This window comes from Prenolepis imparis, unplaced genomic scaffold (genome assembly GCF_030444845.1).
Source record: "Prenolepis imparis isolate NDT839.2.m4 unplaced genomic scaffold, iyPreImpa1.0 SCAF_11, whole genome shotgun sequence".
NCBI lineage: Eukaryota > Metazoa > Arthropoda > Insecta > Hymenoptera > Formicidae > Prenolepis > Prenolepis imparis.
The window spans coordinates 15957475-15979584 of NW_028141169.1; the positions used below are offsets into that span (position 1 = coordinate 15957475).

The 22110-nt window shown below is 35.8% G+C and overlaps 2 pseudogenes; both read left to right on the forward strand.

Moving 5' to 3' along the window:
* LOC145943241 (uncharacterized) overlaps positions 1-12084 on the forward strand; it is a 41358-nt pseudogene extending 29274 nt beyond the window's left edge.
* Positions 12085-12772: 688 nt separating this feature from the next.
* LOC145943243 (uncharacterized) lies at positions 12773-16549 on the forward strand (annotated as a pseudogene).
* The last annotated feature ends 5561 nt before the right edge of the window (positions 16550-22110 follow it).

A 22110-nucleotide genomic window follows, 5' to 3' on the forward strand; every position in this document is an offset into this window, starting at 1 on the left:
TTATGGTTATTTGATAGGTTGGTATGGACGGTATTGAGTTATGGGGTGGAGATATGGGGATGGAAGGAGAGAGAGGGAATGGAAAGGTTAGAGGAAAGATTCCTAAGGTGGATGTTAGGAGTAGAAGGAAGGACACCGGGGTACATGGTAAGAGAGGAGGTACAGAGGGAAAAATTGAGAACGAGAGCGGGGAAAAGGGCGTGGGGGTTTGAGAAAAAGATGGAGGAAGGAAGGGGAGGGGAACTGGCGAGGAGGTGCTGGGAGGAATTGAGAGGAAGGGCAAGGGAGGGAAGAGCAGGGTCGGAATGGGAAAGGGAAAGGAGGGAGTTCTTCAAGAAAAGAGGGTGGGGGATAGTGGAGGTGGAGGAGAGAAGAGGGGAGGGAGAGGGTTGGTATGGAAGGGTGATAAGGCATGACTTGGAAGAGCAAAGGAGGGAAAGGTGGGAGAGAATAGAAGGATCGGGGTATAATAGATGGTACAAGGAGATAAAAGGGGAAGGAGTGCCGGAGTATTTAAGAAAGGAATGGGGAGAAAATAGATGGAAAAGGATGGCAAGGTTTAGGTTAGGAAGTGAGATAAGGGGAAGCAGATATTGGGAAGAGGAAGAAAGGAAGATATGTAGAATATGTGGGAGGGAGGAGGAATCATGGGAGCATGTTTGGGAGAGGTGTAGGGAATGGAGGGAGGGGGGAGAGAGTTGACAGGAGGTGGTAAGGGAGATGTTAGGAGAGAAAGGGGAAGGGGAATGGTGGATGAGGAAGGTGGAAAGGGAGAGAGAAGGGGAGAGAGAGAGAGAGAGAGAAAGAGAGAGAGAGAGAGAATGAATGAATGAATGAAGGAAGGGAAGGTAAAGATCGCGAAGGGAAAGTAAGGAGAAAGAAGGAAAGAAAGTACAGGAAACGAAAGTCCTTGCGGAAGGCGTGTGTGTGTGTGGAGGTTGGGCGGATGCTATGGGGAGACGGCCGGGATAACGGGCAATCCAGAGGCGGATGCCCAACATCCTCAGCGGGCGAGGTCAAGTTAGGTTAAGTTAGATTAAGTAATAGGATAAGTAGATATAAGGAAATAAATGTTATGAATTGAGAAAGGAGGAGATGTATAGGTTTGTTATGTTTTTGTTGTTTCTTTGTTTATGTAAAGAGATTGTAACCCTAAGGGGAAGTCAATAAAACCACTACTACTACTACTACTACTTTCCTCTCTTACTATTCAACGTTCACAGATTTCGCTTTAAAAGAATTTCTTTCTTTTAGCCAAATTATTTGTAATAATCGACTTATGTAAAAAAAACCAATTTGAATAAATGTGAACTTTTTCTCATTAAAATTATTTAGTATTTTCTTCCATTCATTTCCCTTTTTCCTTTTTACTGCGAAACACTCACGTTTTCTCTAAAAATTAAAGTTACATCATGATCAGTGCGATAATGTCTTTTCTTTATTCGTCTCAGTCGTCCTAATGTTCGACTTTTCTCTCATTGTCACTAACATTAATATTGTTACCTGGCACGCGAGCGGGGCCCGTCTCCCTAAACTTTAACCTTTGGTGGGACCGCGGTCGGGACCCCCGCTGGGTTAATGACCTGTGACGAGACGTCACCCCCCGCTGAGTTAATGACCTGTGACGAGACGGCCCCCCGCTGGTTTAGTGACGTCACCGGCGCCAGAGGGTGAGTGGTGGGGGTTTGTTTTGACGTACCATAGTGCATTACTTACTACTATTTTATATTCTTATATTATTCCTCTTTTATATTATATTTACATATTATTCATCTTAATATCAATTATTTTTATATATATTATTTTTATATATTCAATTTTTTTTTCTTATATTATCTTATATTCAGACACATATGTATTACACGCATATATGATTAAAAATTATTAATATTAAAAGAAAAAAATATATTTATTCTAGAATAAGATGTCCTTTTCCTCTCTCCAATCGCGACATTATTTAAATTATTAAAAATTATTATTAAATATTATTAATAGAAAACATTCTCTCTTGCGAACACCTCACGCTCTCCTAAGCGCTACCTCTTTCGCAGTCCCTAACCTCGCGCCATCTCATTCTTTCCTAAGCGTTTGCTCTCTCACAGTCCCTAGCGTCGCGCTATCTCTCTCCCTTTCGCGTGCGCCTCGCGCTATCTCTTTCTTCTCTCGCGCTACCTCTCTCGCGGTCCCTAGCATCATGTTCCCCTTCCCCGCATGACGTTATCCCCCGCAAGGACCGCTACAAGCTTCGTATGAGAGCTGGGACTGCTTACGGGTGGGAGAAAAATGGAGAATGGAAATGCATGTGAAGAAATTATGTCATGATTTAAACTTAAAATCTCTTTATTCTTCTCTCTTTTACATTTTTTTTTTCATGCATTTTATGGAGTAAAAACAAAAGCTACCAGCTCGCAATCGATGAGCTGATGCTTAGTGAAGGCGTCGCTAGCGCGTATTATATTTGATACATTTTTATTATCCGTTACATTAGACGCGATATTTGAAAATTGTGTAAATTTAACATCGACTGTCTCGGTAATTTTAACCAATCGATCAAAAGATACATCAATGCATGGATCGAGATCGAACATACGGTGTAACGTCGATTCGATCATCATCATGCATACATTTGAAGATTCGAGACTTAGGAGTTTGACGTTGTTAATCGCATGAACTCGCATTGTTAGCGGTCGAACGCTTATAAAACTGTGGATATCATCAGAGTCATTCCGAAGAAAATTTTAAAGTATCATCGAATATGAAATTCTTATGCTTTTATTCTATATATTCCTACAATTTTTGAAGATCTTACATTGAAAATAATTGTACGGAATTCACAAATTTGACATAATAACTTTATAAAAGCGTATTTATTTCGTTCTTAAATCGGATTTTTTTTTATGCAAAGAATAATATTATAAAATCGTAAATCCCCTTACTAATCTTGATCAATGAATAAATCTCACCATTTATCTACATTTCCCTTCAATCAGAAATTTATATATATTTAAAATCATACTATATTATCGTATGCAATTAATTACAACTATGATTTAGTGCGATTATATATATTTATAATAATAATGGAAAAATATTTATATTTGTTTTATTTGAATATAAATGCACATCGAGAAGACTAGAGGAGACCGGGGCTAGTAGGCTCAGTTCAAAGATATTATAAAATACCTCTTTTGTTATAAAATATATACTTTTTTGTTTTGAACACGCGTTTTAGATTGGTCATCACTAATTAAATAAAAATATATTATATAACTAATTTTTATCAGATCTATATTGATGTTTTATTTCTTCTAATATAACAATATTGTAGGATTTAATTTTTTCTTTAGTTAGATTGTTTAAATGTTCCAATCAACAATCACCAACAGTTCGTGTGAATTTATATTCTTATTCGAATTAACACGAGGATGTCAGGAAAATCAGATTAATATTTGAATCAAAGAAATAGCGGATCAATTAGAATTAAAGAAATATTTAATTAAACAAAAGGAGTATTAATAGAGCAATACAAATATCGGCGACAACGTTCTAGTTCAAACCAAGGAATCAGACCGAGAATAACCTTACAATATATTTCGAGTATGATAAAGATTTTCATACAGTTCAATATTAGTGCTCACGCTTATTTAAAGTTCGCGATACTATTTCACAGTTCTTATAATGTTTAACGCATTCGCGCACTGATGCTATTACCATCAGAATAATACGATCGAACTGTAACTTCTAAGACAAGCCCGGAGGCGCAAGTAGATTATCAAATCTACGTTGAACTAATGGTCTAGGACCTCAAAAAGCGCGACTGCCTTTTTCCAAACTCTGCGAGAGAGTGCCCCCAAAATCGCAAATCGGAGCACACGAGCGCGACGATCCTCCACGCGGCAAACGGAGCCGTGGTGGGGATGGTTCTCTCCTTGGTTCTCTCTCAGATGGCGAAAAGCGCCGAATTCAAATTCATTTCTTTCAATATTGATATGTGTGCAATTGAAAACTATTAAAATCATCAAAAAAGCCCGGTCTCTAAAAGTTAATAAATTATATAATTTTTTCCGTGATTCACGTATATGGCACCACTGTGCGACATCTCTCTCGCGCTATCTCTCGTAAACGCCTCACGCTCTCTTCTAAGCGTTCTCATGGTCCTTTCCGCAGGTATAAACAAAACAGCGTATGGCGTATAGCATTACGGTGAGCGCTGATGCCCAACCGCTCGAATTTATAAACAGATATTTATTACTACGATTTATCTGAGGGGATAGGGCTGAAGCTTATGGAGAGAGGGTCTGTCTCTGCGATGTTCATCACAAAGTTTAAAGCAGTCGCCGAGCTAAGTATCGCTAAGTGTCATCGAGCTAAGTTATTAAGTGCAGTGCAAAATGCCTTTTGGATCGGGAGACATTTTGGGCCCAATTTTTTTTAACAAGAATGTCCTTAGAACTTCATGAAATAATAGACATAATATCTTGGAAGACCCACCTGCTAGAAAATTTATTGAGGACTCTGTTCCTTATATTCACAATGCCAGTAAGTTTTTATTATTATATAATAAATTTGTTTATTAATATTATCTATCAAATTTGTCGATTTTCAGAAAATAACCGAGGAATCCATCCAAATCGGTGGATACCTTAATCATCGGCATATAGAACAAGTACGAAATTATCGGTGGTGCGATCGGCGGGAATTGGCCGAGCTATGGGACGACGCGGAGGGGATCGTGGAATGGGCACAGGATTACTAGTGAGATGACATGACGTCTTCTGCCTCAGAAAATTGTTCGGCGAGGAATCATATCCTCCCGAACCTGTCAGGGAGGAATTATGGGTCTAGTGAGTATCTCTTTTTAATTTTAAATATTATTAAAATAATAAAATAATTAATAAAAATTTTAAATTTTTTAAGTTGTTTTTATATCGCTAGTACAATAATCAAAGGGGTAGTTGTAAATTAATCGACCAAACTAGCCAAAATTTGTTTATTTAATAGAAGTTACAACGCTTCGATCATATGGTTGTGGTCCTTTTCAAGTATAAACTGAAATAATAATTAATTAAAAAAAAAAACGGTTTGAATTCAAAAAGCAGTAATATACATAAATGGATTTGCTATAAAATTTTGAGTACATATGTTCTTATTGAAACACTTCACAAATTTGAGTTAAAACAAATCATTAACATCTTGTTGAATTTTAAAGAGAGAGAAACATTGTATCAGTATGAAACTTTGTCAGTGAGTGAAATATAAAAATAGGAAACCAAGCTAAACGACCTTTATTATTTTGTCATAGATTTTATTTAAGCTATCTGTGTCCTTTGTAGGTTGATTGTATTATTGAATTTTTTAATATACATTTCCGCGATTTCTCTCTTTTTCACATATTTCTCATTATGTAATATATTAGGTTTTGTCCAAATCAAATTCATGTCCGAATTCCAACTTATGTTTACTTATAACGGAATGATTGGTTTCATGCAATTTTATATTGTTAAAATGCTCTTTCACTCGAGTACGTAAGCGCCTTTTTGTTTGGCCGATATATGACGCATTACAGTTTTTGCAATCTAATTTATATACCACATTAGTTCTCATTATGTAAACTATCTTTACCACGTTTAATCAATGTAATTAGTTTTTTTTTGTTATTTTATAGACGTTGAAGCCCATGCCACGCATAACACGACATAGATCATAACTCACATCTTTAGCATGTGGCAATGAAATAAAAGATGTTCTGTCAGATTGTCCACGATTCATATCACAATCATTATTGTGATTACAATTTTTTAATACATTAATTCTTTTTTTGTATATGTCATTTGATGATGTGTTTAGGGAAACAATTATTAAGTAAGATATCATTCACCATCTCAATGTTTTTATGATGGAAAATGTCATTGCATAGTAGAATGACATCATCAACCAGATTATAAATTAATTTTATATTTTAAAGGGTGGTTAGAAAAAAAAAGTTTATATATCTTCCAGAACATGTAGGTTTCCTGTACCAATTAGTAATGAGTCTATTGTCAGAACGAATGATCGTTGTATTTAGGAAATTAATGGAAGAACTGACTTCAATTTTATATTTGAAGATTTTATATTGGAAGAACTGACTTCAATTTTATATTTGAAATTCAAGCGTTAGTGGTAATTATTAAAAGTCATTATTATCTCATCTATTTTTGTACGTGGCAATATAGCAAAAACGTCGTCTACATATCTATAATATATGGGGACAGTGAAACTTAACGAACTTAAACATTGTGTCTCCAAATCATCCATCACAATATCTGCTAGGATAGGTGATAAAAGAGAACCCATCGGGCTGCCAAATATTTGTTCATAAAACTGACCATTGAAGCTGAAACTAGTTGAATCTAAAATCAATTCTATTGCATGTAAAAATTGAGCTAAATTGAAATTTGTGTTCTTAGCAATGTCAGTTCAACGTTTTTTAATGGCATTTAAAACCAACTCTTTAGGAATATTTGTGAATAATGAACTAACATCTAAAGATATCATTATATCATTATCATTAATAAAAGTATCTTTAATATTTTTAACGTTTATCGCTCGTTTATCGCAGTCTGTAACGCTAACTCAGAAACGGCTTTGAAGGCTCAGAAACGGCTTTGAACGGGTCAGAAACGACTACGAACGGCTCAAGAACGGCTCATGAACGGCTCAAGAATGCAGGTTCAAAGCCGTTTCTGAGCCGTTCGTAGTCGTTTCTGATCCGTTCAAAGCCATTTCTGACCCGTTCGTAGTTGTTTCTGACCCGTTCAAAGCCGTTCATAGTCGTTTCTGACCCGTTCAAAGCCGTTTCTGACCCGTTCGTAGTCGTTTCTGACCCGTTCAAAGCCGTTCTTGAGCCGTTCATGAGCCGTTCTTGACCCGTTCGTTGCCGTTCTTGAGCCGTTCGTAGTCGTTTTTGACCCGTTCAAAGCCGTTTCTGAAATACGATTTAATTTAATTTGTATAAATATGAGTAGTGCGTAGTTCAAGTTAATGGCACTTAATATTTCGATCCGTAGCCTAAAAGGGCAAGATTTAAGCTTTTATTTCATCCCAAGCAGAAGGTTCTACGAGCTCCCGTTGTTTTTCTACAAGTGTTCAAAAATGACCAAAAACACGTTTTTTTGCACCTTTAAACCCGTTTTGCTTAAAAACTAGAGCCAATTTTGTATTTTTAAGGCCAGATTCTTGTTCAGCGCAACCAAATTTAGTAAAAAATACTCATTCCTTAAAAACAAATTGAAATTGATCATATTTTGTTGACCAGTGTTAGTGATGACCAATCTAAAACGCGTGTTCAAAACAAAAAAATATATATTTTATAACAAAAGAGGTATTTTATAATATCTTTGAACTGAGCCTACTAGCCCCGGTCTCCTCTAGTCTTCTCGATGTGCATTTATATTCAAATAAAACAAATATAAACATTTTTCCATTTTTATTATAAATATATATAATCGCACTAAATCGCAGTTGTAATTAATTGCATACGATAATATAGTATGATTTTAAATTTATATAAATTTCTGATTGAAGGGAAATGTAGATAAATGGTGCGATTTATTCAATGATCAAGATTAGTAAGGGGATTTACGATTTTATAATATTATTCTTTGCATAAAAAAAAATCCGATTTAAGAACGAAATAAATACGCTTTTATAAAGTTATTATGTCAAATTTGTGAATTCCGTACAATAATTTTGAATGTAAGATCTTCAAAAATTGTAGGAATATATAGAATAAAAGCATAAGAATTTCATATTCGATGATACTTTAAAATTTTCTTCGGAATGACTCTAATGATGTCCACAGTTTTATAAGCGTTGGACCGCTAACAATGCGAGTTCATACGATTAACAACGTCAAACTCATAAGTCTCGAATCTTCAAATGTATGCATGATGATGATCGAATCGACGTTACACCGTATGTTCGATCTCGATCCATGCATTGATGTATCTTTTGATCGATTGGTTAAAATTACCGAGACAGTCGATGTTAAATTTACACAATTTTCAAATATCGCGTCTAATGTAACGGATAATAAAAAAGTATCAAATATAATACGCGCTAGCGACGCCTTCACTAAGCATCAGCTCATCGATTGCGAGCTGGTAGCTTTAGTTTTTACTCCATAATATGCATGAAAAAAAAAATGTAAAAGAGAGAAGAATAAAGAGATTTTAAGTTAATCATGACATAATTTCTTCACACGCATTTCCATTCTCCATTTTTCTCCCACCCGTAAGCAGTCCCAGCTCTCATACGAAGCTTGTAGCGGTCCTTGCGGGGGATAACGTCATGCGGAGAAGGGGAACATGATGCTAGGGACCGCGAGAGAGGTAGCGCGAGAGAAGAAAGAGATAGCGCGAGGCGCACGCGAAAGGGAGAGAGATAGCGCGACGCTAGGGACTGTGAGAGAGCAAACGCTTAGGAAAGAATAAGATAGCGCGAGGTTAGGGACTGCGAAAGAGGTAGCGCTTAGGAGAGCGTGAGGTGTTCGCAAGAGAGAATGTTTTCTATTAATAATATTTAATAATAATTTTTAATAATTTAAATAATGTCGCGATGGGGGAGAGGAAAAGGATATCTTATTCTAGAATAAATATCTTTTTTTCTTTTAATATTAATAATTTTTAATCATATATGTGTGTAATACATGTGTGTCTGAATATAAGATAATATAAGAAAGAAAAATTGAATATATAAAAATAATATATATAAAAATAATTGATATTAAAATTAATAATATGTAAATATAATATAAAAGGGGAATAATATAAGAATATAAAATTAAAAAAAAAGAGTATAGAATATAGAATTTCAAATATAATAAAAAAAAATATAATTATTAATAATATGATATAAAATATAAAAAGATAATAGATAATAAAATGAATTAATATTATAAATGATAAAATTAATAATAAGAAATAGACCCCCCGGCAATGGATGCGATAACGGCGGTGTTGAGGCCGGGCGGTGGGGTGGCAAGCGGAGGTGCGACGGCTGCGGCATGGCGAGGTGGATGCGGTTTCTGCATAACAAAAAATTTTTTTTATATTTTTAATTAATAATTATATATTTTTATTTATATTTTTAATTTATTTAAAATGAGTACTTACAATATAATCTCGGTCCCTTCACATCCGACTCATCGTTTTCGAGGTCCGAATCCGGAATATTATGTTCTCCTGCGTGTCCTCCATGCGACTCCTCCGATTCGGATGATGATGGTGTATTACATTCTATTGATCTCGTAGATTTATATCTATAACACCTTTCACCATAACTTTTATAAATGGAATACATTAAATCAAGATCGGTGTGCAATCGATTCTCAAAACATGTCGCTCGATTATGTCCAGGCCAATCTGAACGCTTGCAATTATTTCCACCACACATGTGTATTTCTCTCAGCCAACATTTACGATCTCGTAGAAAATTTCGCACATTATCCGCACGTTTTTGTATACCTAGTTCTCGATCTCTTAAAAATTGCACCACCGAAGACATTGGAATGTTCTTCGATTTTTCACAAGGAATAAAAACTGGCTCCGCATTCACATCATCATCATCATTGTCTCTGAGATGTGGATACCATTCCCCAAGGTCGTTTATTGGTAACATTGCATCGCAGTCCCACATGTTCATTGTCTATTAGAATTTTCACTTTAAGTGTTCCAATTTTTAAACAGTTTATTGTTTGCAAATAGGGCACAGATTGCACGATACTATTTGGTACACTGAACTTCTACACTCACTGCAAGTTTCCCCCAAAAGATAAACGTATCTTTTACTCTCGTGTTTACGCACAGCACAAGCATGTGTGAACAAGTCGTTTACTCGCAGGAAACACGCTGTGCAAAATTTGGTACTATAATCAGTTTCATAATAAAAATAGATACCACACATTTTTTTGCAATTCATCAATGTCTCTAACGTCGGCCAGTTTTAAATTCTGCACTTTTTTCTCAATATTGCCCTCACTACACTCACTATCATAATCTGAGTCTTGTAAAACACGTATTTCATCGTCATCGGATAATTCTTCCTCTTCATTATTAACTTCGATATTTATATCCATGTTAGTTAAATTAATCGACCACACTAGCCAATGAATTTTGTCTAAGTTATGACTTTATCGACCATATGGTTGTGGTCTTTATAAAGTATAACTTGATATTATTAATTACAAATTTTTCTTAAGTGAGAAAAATATTGGTCCGAAAGTCGCTGAATCGGGAATCGAACCCGAGTCTTTCGCTTGCCGGGCGACTGCTCTTACCTCTAAGCTATTCAGACCCTTCGAAACAATACTTTTCTCTTTTGCTTTTATATAGTTATTTGTAAATAACGCCTTGTATATCCGCCGGTATAACTACCCTGTTGATTAATTTACTAGCGATATAAAAATAAAAAACATATTTAAATTTGCTCCTGGACCTAATCATGGAGCCCACCCGTATAGATGATTTTCCAACTGTTTAGTGTATACCGGCGGATATACAAGGCGTTATTTACAAATAACTATATAAAAGCAAAAGAGAATTGTTTCGAAGGGTCTGAATAGCTTAGAGGTAAGAGCAGTCGCCCGGCAAGCGAAAGACTCGGGTTCGATTCCCGATTCAGCGACTTTCGGACCAATATTTTTCTCACTTAAGAAAAATTTGTAATTAATAATTTCAAGTTATACTTTATAAAGACCACAACCATATGGTCGATAAAGTCATAACTTAGACAAAATTCATTGGCTAGTGTGGTCGATTAATTTAACTACCCTGTTGATTAATTTACTAGCGATATAAAAATAAAAAACATATTTATATCCATGTCTTCAACATTTATTTCAATGTCTTCATCACTGTCTTCAACTATAATCACATCTTCATCAGATGACTCGTCTAATATTCTCTCGAAATTATTATTTTCCATTTCTTTTTAACTCACTACACTATGCCACTGACACTTCGCATAGGACACTTAGCTCGGCGACTGCTAAAGACTTTTTGACGCGGAGACTCTCTCTCCATAAGTTTCAACCCCCATCCCTCTCAAAATTATCGCAATTCTTCCTTAAAAATATTAAGGAAGATGTTTCGCTCTCGTTTACGACCGATTTTCCGCGAGGATACAAAGCTGCCGAACGTCAACGCTTTTACATTTGCACCTATATAAATAACGTTTCGACATGTTCGTCGCAGCCTCATCCCACTCAAAATTTCCCAAATTTCCACAAAAGAATATCTTAATAATAAAATGTCCATAAAATGAGAAACATAGTTTTATGGTTTCTAGAGTGCTCCGGTTACAAGCAGCCGAACGTTGGCGCTGATACGGTGCATTCTTTCTTAAAAAATATTAAGGAAGATGTTTCGCTCTCGTTTATGGGAGATTTTCTGCGAGGGTACAAAGCTGCCGAATATCAACGCTTTTACATTTGCACCTATAAATAACGTTTCGACATGTTCATCGCAGCGTTGACCCTAAAATCCTCATTCCTTTCCATAATATCCTAATAATTTTATGGACATAAATTGAAAAAAAAACATAGTTTTAATGGACTCTAGAACGCTCCGTTGACAAGTTTGAGCAGCCGGACATCGGCGCTTGTTCTATACCTTTTTGGGAAAATGTCTAAGATCCCTCATAAAAAAGTCGTAAAGATACCATCTACAAATATTGAACTCAGAAAACTCCCCCTCCTTTGCCGAAACATCCCCTCCACCCCGCGTGACGTCAGCACCCGCACCCGGAGATACCCCCGCCCCGCGTGACGTCATACCCCTCGCCCCGGAAAACCTCCCGCGCCCCGCACCCCCCTCTGAGGACCTGGTTTAGAACTCTCCTTGTATCACTACTCACGATCAATGAATTGTGTAAAGTTATGGAAAGCTACGGAATATAGATTAATCTTATTATACACAGGTCCAGTGGCTTTTAAATCTATATTAAACAAGAATGTGTATATACACTTTCTAACATTACATGTGATTATCAGAATTCTGTCTTCACAAGATTTAAACGAATATATAACTTATGCGCAAGATTTGATACTTTTCTTTATCAAAATATTTATGAAAATTTATGGAGTTAAGAATATGTCACATAATATTCACAATCTTATTCATCTTATTGATGACGTAAAAAAATTTGGGCTGCTTGATAATTTCAGTGCATTCAAATTTGAAAATTATATGCAAATAATGAAGAAATACATTAGAAAAGCGGAGAGACCTTTACAACAAGTTATACGGAGATATATTGAAAAAGAAATTAACTCAGATTCATCAACTATTTTATCACATTCTGTTCTGGTACATCCAAATTTAATATTATTGCATTATGATGGTCCACTTATATCCAATTGCAACAATCCACAATATAAAATTGTTAAATACAACGGAATTACATTGAAAGCTGACACACTTGCGGATAGTTGTTGTGGCTTAAATTGTGGTGGCATTGTATTTATAAAAAATATAGCATACTGCACAAAACGAAATATTCCTGTAATTATAGGCCACGAATTTTTGGAAAAAGAAGATTTATTTAATACGCCTTGTCCATCTTCATTACTTGGAATTTATATTGTACACTCGTACTCAGATTTGAAATCGTGACCATTAAAAAATGTAACTAGAAAATATGTAAAGTTGCCATATGGAGATGACAAATATGCAGTCTTTCCATTGATACATAGTAAAATGTAATACAAAATTATATTTTTGCCAATAACAGAATGACTGACGCAAAGTTTTATGCAATTGTGGAGTTTGAGGATGGCCTTCAAATTATTCCAAACAATTGGTTGAATGAAAGTTTACAGCAAGCCGTTTGGCCTAATTTTACCAATAATAAAAGGTACGACAAAGCGGTGAAATTAATGGAGGAACCGGAACCTACATGGTGTACACATGCTATCCGAAAAGTGTATGCTATCCGAAAAGTATATGGAAAATATTGTAAGTAATATTCTTTTCTGGAATGTATTATTATTAGTTTTGCGCATATAATATTGATGTTTTTTAATAATTGTAGGAAAATGATAGGTTTTAATTACGATTATATTATTTTGTTGCAGTAAATTATGAAGTGGCAAGACAGAAATTGAAACTGGCCGAAGAAGAGTCAGATCTTACCTCGAACACGGGAAAAGAGGAATATCTTAAAAAATCAAGAAAAATTAGAGCCGCTAAACTCATGGATACAATGAGCAGCAACGATGAATCATCAGATGAATTATCTGAAGAAATTTTACTCGAGCTTCCAAAAATTCCTAACATTACTCATATCGATAAACCAAAAATAGTAAAAAATGCACAAAATGGTAAGAGCACTAAAAAGCATTAATAGATTAAAAAAGAATAAAATGTTTCAATAACATTATTGTATGAATTTCAGATTTTAATAACAGAAATGTGAGTGGAAAATGACAAAGAAACAGAATAAGGTTGAAAAAAGAGTGTCACCGTACAGTCGCTGCATTGTACAAAAAGGGGAAAAAGCTGATTCTTGTAAGTATAATTTGTGTTGAAATAAATTTGTACAAGAGATTTATATACTGTAAAATATATTATATATGCTTCTGATATCACACACACACACACACACACACACACACACACACACACACACACACACACACACATGCGCGCGCGCACACACACACAAATTTGCACGCACGCACGCAATTATGTACACAGAGCTTCCCGGTATTATTGCACGAATAATTAATTTTTGGTATACATTCTTGATACATTTTTTTGATTCGATTTTTTCTGTACAGAGTAAATAATTGTAGTGTTATTAACAGTTAAAAATAGGCTGTTTTATTAAATAAGCTTTACTATATAGTATAAATACATAATAAAATCATATTCTTTAATTTCTATTTAATACTTTCATGGAATTTGAATGTAAAGCAGAGTAATGAAGATATGTAATATTAAAAAAAGATAAAAAAATTACACACCTACAAGGAAAAATATTGGAATAAAAGGTTTATTCTTTATAGCTCAACTGGCTGCACTAGTTCAGAGTTTATCTTTTTCCTTCCAATGTGGAGTAAAAAAGATAAACCCTGAACTAGTGCAGCCAGTTAAGCTATAAAGAACAGACTTAATGCATCAAAAATTCATGAATGACGAGTAAATGAAGTATAAAAATATTGAACTCTTTTTTTGTTTCAGAATTACAAAATGATAAAAATATTGAAATCTTAGATGAGGATTTTAATTTAATAACTGTGTTAAATGACTGTGATAATATACTACCAGGTATATATATATAAATAAGTATAACTATATATATGTATATATATGTATATATATGTATATATACTATATATATGTAGAAGTATTATTAAATAAATGTCACCTTATTTGCGTCGTTTTTTAGACAGACATACGTCTGTGAACCGCGCGTCGAGTAAAATGTAGCCATGCACACTACTCGATGTGCGGCCCGCCTAAAAAACGGCACTGATTGGATGACATTTAATTAATAATTCTTTTATCGTTAAGTATCGCAGAAGAAATGGTTCAGAACTTTTCGATTCATTTTTCATTAAGAAATAATACTACGTAATTCGTGGACGCGCATTATGTTACACTCCGTATGTATATATGCAGAACAATTAGTAACAAATATTTGATTCCATTATATTTTATTTTTTATAATCTTGTGTTTATGACAATTGAAATAAATATTGTATATTTAGATAAATCTGTAAAAATTGTAAAAATATATATATAATGGTAACATTTATTTTATTACTTTTAGATGCCCAATGTACTGAAAATTTGTCCAATTCAGAAGAGTGCCATAATGATGAGGCTGATGTTAACTCAACTTCATTATCAAACACGTCAGGTTCGAACTTGAATTATAAACAAAGTTAGTATGCAAATAATTTCTAGTTTACTTATGATTATGTATGATATTGTTTAGAGTTAATATATATGTTATTTAGTCTGAAACAATTTTATGTGATATATCTCTTACATCTTTTATCATATTTTTAACTTCTAGAATTTTTTTAAAATTATATATATTCTGTATACACTTAAATATGTTTTTTATAATGAGAGTTTTTTTTAGATCCACAATTTAAAACAATTTTACTGAACGTTGAACAATGCGATAATAAGATTGATGATGTTAGCGTTCCAATGTCAGTAAACAATACGGCAGTACCAAGTCGAAATAATAATCCAATAAGTTAGTATGCGAGTAGTTTTTATTTTACAGACGATTACACTATAATTTCATAATGTTATTTATTCTAGAACACATTTGTTTTATTTATTTGTACGTTATATTTTTTTATTATCTTTATTTTTTATTCTTTTTATATTTTTAATCTGTCGAATTTTTCAAGAATTTTATCTTTTGTTTTTTCACATATATGTAAATAAACTTTTTTGAATGTTTTATAGGATCAGAAAATTTTCAACGATTTGTTGTACGAAAATTTATCGATTTGGAATTAAAAATGAACAGCAATATTCGAAAGCTTAAAATGATTTATGAGAACCAAAAGCTCATTTTAGAAAAATTATCAAACTGTCGAGGTGCTTTCGAAACAAAGGAAAGAGAAGAAGAAATTGATATTTTTCCAGATTTTCTGTTGAAAGAGCAACAAAATTTAGACGATATGGAAACAAAATTACAAAATGATGTATCTTATCGAAACCAAATGGTAAGTCGAATCTCTCTATAAATATTTACAAACATTTACTGGAATATTTTTATTTAGAATTGCAGATCTTAAGTTTATATACTCTTTTTATTTCGAGATCTCTCAATTTATACAAAGAGTAGTTGTTTAAAAATAAAACTATATATGTAATTTGGATCATACATATGTATTTCGAAAATAACTATTAATGTTAATTTAAAATAATTTTAGATTAAACAATTGGCACATGCAACGTGTCAAAATATGAAAATTTCATGTTTACGACTAATGAGACTAATCCTGTCTAATGAACTTGCAACCAAATACAGTTGATACGGAGCGAAAAAGAAGCAAAATTTTTCAAAATTGCACCTATGCAAAATAATTATGAGTAAGTAAAATATTTGAAAGCAATCTTTATTTTTTTATTAATAAAAATGCTATAATTCCTCTACCAATTGAAAGACATGTTTGTAAATATTTGTAGTAGTTATTAATTAATAAAAACATCTTTAAAAATATTAATATTTTTCAACTATCTTTTATATATATTAGAAATAAAGCATATAATATAATAACATAGCATATAATCATCTGTTACTTAATTTAAATTACATCATAGACAGATTTGTTCTAATTTATGTAGAAATAATGAAGTAAAGAAAGTATGTTACTTTTTCAGGTGTGATACGAAAGTCACATGCTGACGCAACAGACGAGCAAATATCTGCTCCAATTAAAATATGGTTGGCCCATGCTAAAGAACGAATGGAGAAAGGACATAATACAGGGAAAACTGCGATAACTGAGACTGTGATTGATAAGGGCAATACATAGGATTACAGGATTGTGAAATATACATACATATATACATATATACAGAAGAAGTCTTGGAGCTCGGCCACGAGGGCGATTTGCGCCTCCATCCTCACGTCGAGATGCCTCGACGTGGCCGAGCTCCAAGACTTCTTTCGCAGGAAAACGACGCTGGAGCTGGACTACACAACACAAGTCCCTCGATAAGATGGCTAGGAGCATAAAGTTGAGGCATGAGGAGCAGGAATGAAAGCGGGAACAATGACCTCTGTTCTTCAACTACGCATGCTGCCAGCAGCTCGTCAATGAGACCAAATCTCTTAGAAGAAACCACGCCGCCCTGTCCGAGGTCTAAAAAAAGGTGATGGAAGATGTATAGCGAATTTACAAGCGTACGAGTGTCATACACACGTCTCGATATATCGCAACGCGTTTATCATTCCCTTGTAAACATTTTTCTCCTCGCGTTTTTATATCCGTTATTAAATTTTTGCAATTTTTCTGTTTTATGTTCTTGTAATTTTTATAGTCTACTTTATTCCTGGAAATTCCTTTATTATTTTCTTTATTCTTGCAATACTTCTAAAATTTAAAAATAAAACAATAATAATATTTTAGTGTATCATATATTTATCTTTATATTATTTATATTTTGTATGATTTATATTTTATTCTTTTCGGTGAAATATTTCGAGTGCTGTACGAGCTCCACACGATGATGAAGACCTACCAGGCTTACCAGGCTGAGTTCAAGCGAAGACGAAGCAACAACGCAACAAGTTTGAAGTAGCAAGCGCGGACAGCCACGACTAACTCGTACGCAGCAAGAAGTACAAGCACATCGAGAAGGAAGTTAACAAGAGGAAGAGCGAGTTCGGAGGGGAAGCTGATGGCGAGAAACGAGTACATTCTGTGGCTGGAGACATCGAATAGACAACGCGAATAGACAACGCGGAGACGAGGTACGAATCGAATTACTTAATAAACTTAAGTTCTCAAGCTTCGCATCATGTTTTTTAAAATTGAAATTAATTTACAGTAAATTGAAATATAATTTCATTTATAATATTGTAGGAAGAAGAAGAAGAAGGAATTTAGTCGAAGTGTGTGAAGTTTAATAAGTGTGTGAAATTATGAAGATTATGTTAAGCGGTGTCTATAATAAGAAAATTTAAGACATAAGAAATTAGTCAATATATTCGATTATTCTTCTCACATTTAACTATGATTGGTTAATTCCTTACATCTTAAATTCTTATTGTAGATACCGCTTTAGATAGAGATAAACAAAATTTTTTGTTCACCTGTCGATAGCCGTGAGACGTCTTGTTCAGAATCAATGGATAAACTTCCGAAAAGCCCATATCTCCGATTTTTTTGAAACTACGTATACTTATGTATTTTGACGTGCTGATTACGAATATGATACTGAAAATTGGCGCAACTTTCATTTTCATGGTGAAAACCATAAAAAATCGTCAAAAATTGACGTTTTTTGGATTTATTTTATCAAATACTGGAAAATTCAAAAGTATGTACAAACACAAGACCCAACCCATGTCCGCAGTACTGCGTAGAAGTCCCAATATATGGCCTCGCTTTGCGTGGAAAGTTGCAAAAAACCCATATGGAATCGTATATGTCTGCAAAGTACATGCTAGATGGGAGGACAGATATAAGATTTAGAGTCCATCGTTTTTCTCGAAAACTATCACTCGTACGGCAAAAATGAATATGACATAAAATGCATATTTCAAAGAAATCTACAACTTTTGTTTGAAACATTTTTTGAATTTTCCAGTATTTGATAAAATAAATCCAAAAAACGTCCATTTTATAACGATTTTTTTATAGTTTTCACCATGAAAATGAAAGTTGCGCCAATTTTTACTATCATATTTGTAATCAGCACGTCAAAATACGTAAGTATACGTAGTTTCAAAAAAATCGGAGGTATGGGCTTTTCGGAAGTACACCCCACATATCTTCACAAGTTTGATATAAAAGATATGTAAAGATATATGTATATAATAAAAGTCACTATAAAGATGTATAAAATACTTACAAATTGTTTTCTAATTTCCTTGTCAATTTTCAGATCCGCTTCAAATTTCTGAAAATCTTCAAGAGTCGACAATGGCAAACTTGGCAATAGATGCGTTTTATCTACAATGGCAACTTGAGACTGCGTTTCTGCATTGGTGAGTAAATTTATTATTGTATCCAATTTTCTTATCAATGTTTCTTGTGTTGTACGGCATGCATCTATAACACAGAATATGTTGTTAATCTTCCCAGCAAACACAGATATATAACTGCTATATATTACATGTAACGTACACATTAGTTGTAACTTCCCACTCATAGATGTAACATTTGTAATATAACATATGTTATATTGTAGTTATATTGTAATTATATCCTAGATAGCATAGTAACTCATTGATATGGTAGGAAGCTAACCAAATTTTCTCAGCATCCTATAATATCGATAAGTCACTGTGCTATCTGGAATATAATTACAATATAACTACAATATAACATTATATTACAAATTTTACATTTATGAGTGAAAAATTACAACTAACGTGTACGTTACATGTAACATATATATGTTAGTTACATGTTACATAGCAGTTATATATCTGTGTTTGTTGGAAGGATCTAAAATACAGTGACCGGAAAAAAATAAAAAACCACTTCGTCTATAAGACTGGTTTGCTTTATAAAGGTAAGAAAAAATATGTTATGGGTTTTTTATAATTGAAATTGAAAATTTATAATTTAATTGTTTTTCATTAAAAAGGAATCATTTTTTATTTAATACTATATTTATTTCTAAACAATCGTATATTTAAGAATGACAAAATAAAAAAGAAAGTTAAGGTAATATATTTTTTTAAATTTAATTGTAATATTTATATTATTATATTTATAATTTATTATAGGTAATTGGCGATGGCCGTCGGAGTAGTGACAGGTGACGGTCTGTGCTCCGAGTTTTAGTGAGAAATGGAGGCGGAATAAAGTGAGTGCGGTGGAAAAAATGAGAGGAGGAGACGGTCTGTGCTCCGAGTTTTAGTGAGAAATGGAGGCGGAATAAAGTGAGTGCGGTGGAAAAAATGAGAGGAGGAGACGGCTTGGGAGCAGATAATTAAGTGGCCGCGAAGTGGTAGAGGAGGATGGAATGGTGGAGGTGCACTGGCGGATGGAAAATTGGAGTATGGAAAGAGAAGGAAGGATAAGCACGGGATAAAGAATGATGACGTGGAGAAAAAGAAGAAGCGTCGGTAAAAGGAGGATAAGGCAGAGAGCAGCAGTACGGAGAAAGGGCGGTGATAGAGAGGGCGCTGGAATGAGCGAAGATCGACACATGCAGGATCGATGGCGCTGTGGCAGCGGCAGAGAAAGCGGAAACAGGTGGTTACGGAAGTGATTGCACACGTGTAGAAGGAGCGGAATGTACGCACAAGAGAGAGTGTGGCTCAGTTTGGTGTATTATTTTACTGATTCGGTGTTGGAGAGAGTGAAAGTCGGAAGATGGAATGGATGAAAGAGGGAGTGAGAGAGATAAAGGAGATGAGAGTGACAATGGAAAAGATGCTGAAGGTGATGGAGAGGAAGTCGGAGAGAGAGACTGTGGAGGAGGAGAGGAGAAGAAGAGTGGAGAAAAGGCTAGAGAGACTGGAGATGATGAAGAGGTTATGGAGGAAGAACGTGGAAGGGGATGAGAGAATGGAAGAGGAAAGGAAGAAAGAGAGGAAGGAGTGTAAAAAGATTGAGTCGGAGAGCGGAGAGGACAGGAGGTGGAGGGAGGTGGTAAGAGGAGAACGGATAAAAGAAGAGAACTGAGAGAAGAGGACGGAAGGGGGGAGGGAAGAAGAAGACAGAGGAAGAATTGGAAGAGAGCGGACGGAAGATGACCGGGATGAACCAGTGCAGCGGAGGGAAGAGGAGAGTGGAAGAAGAGGGGAGAGAGAGCAAAAGGCGGAGTGGAAGAGAAGAGACGGAGAAAGGGGGGAGCGGAGGAAGAGAAAAGAAAGGAGGCGTAGACGGGGAGAAGAGAGAAAAGAAGAGAGAAGAGGACAAGGAAGAAGGAGGAGAGAAGACGTCGGGCGAAAATGAGAGAAGGGTTGAGAGAGGGAGGAAAGAGAAGAGAGAAGGAAAAATGGAGAAAAGGAGAAAGGGGGCAGGGGGATAAAAGGAGAGAGACAGAAGGGGAAAGTAGTGAGGTGGAAAGAGCCAGGGATGGGAAAGGGAGGGAAGTAAGTGTAGAAAGAGGGGAGGAGGGGGATTCGGAGGGAAGTAAGATGGAATGGTGGTGGAAGATGACTGAAGAAGAGGAGGTTAGGAGAAGGGGAGAGGGGGAGAAAAGGGTGAACGAGGTAAAGAGGGAGGGTAAAGGGAAGAAAGAAGGAAAAGGGAGGATGGAAGAGGGTGGAAAGGAGGAATGGATAGGGGGAAAATGGGAGGAGAGGGCGTCAGAAAGAAAGAAGAGGCTAGAGGGGTGAGAAAGAAAGAGGGGAGAGAGAGAAGAGAGAGGAGAGGGAGAGGAGAAGACTAAGGAGAAAGAATATAGTTTGGAGAGGGTAGAGGGGGAGGATGCGGAGGAAAGAAGAACGACGATGGAATGGTTAATGACATGGGCACTAGGGAAAGAGGTGAAGGTGAGGGAAGTTAGAGAAAGGACGGGAGAAAGGGGGAAGAAAGTGCTTATAGCGGAATTGGAAGAGGAGGAGGATAGGGAAAGGCTGTTAGAAATAAAGTGGGATTTTAGAAGAATGTGGAGAGTAGGCATAGATGAGGATTTGACGATGGAGGAGAGGAAAATAAGGTGGAAAATGTTAGAATGGGCGAGAGAGGAGGAAAGGAAAGGAAAGGCGATAAGGATGTGGAATAGGAGGATAGAGATAGACGGGGAGGAATGGGGGTGGGACAACGAGGGGGAAGAATGGGTCAAAAGGTAAAGGAAGGGAGTTGATAGGGGGGGAGGTAGAGGAGGATGGAGGGGTAGATTTAGGTAGGAGGGGTGAGGGAAGATAAGGAGGAAGGGGGCCAGGTGAGGAGGGGACCCTCCCGTGGATCACCACCTTGTCGTGGTGGGAGGGCTCACCCATCCCGCAGGAGGGATGGGTGCTAAGAGTGATCCGTATCCATGTTTAATGAGTACAGCCGCTCCTCAATCTATGGGGAGCTCTCGCTGGGCTGAGAAGTTTCTCAGTCCGGGGGAACGGGGCCCACTTTCCCGTAGAGCCTCGGCTCGTATGTGGTAGGGGACGGCGACCCTGAATACAAACGCTCGGTGGCACGGCACCGACAGGGGGAGGTCTGTTCCCTGCCCGTGACTTGGGGGTTCGCGGGCTTGCTCGCACGGGAGGGTTCCTATTTCTTCGGTGGTGTTTGCGGGCGGTCACTCGTCTGTGCAGCTGGGGTATTCTTCAGTGTGTGCAGTTCGGCGGGGTGTCTTGCGGCTCTGCCGCGGGGGGGACGTGGGTGCCGGTCGCCCTCGTGTCTGGGGCCGGTGAGGCGGAGCGGAATTTTCCGCTTCGTCTCTCGCGGCCTGGCATGGGGTTGCGGTCCGG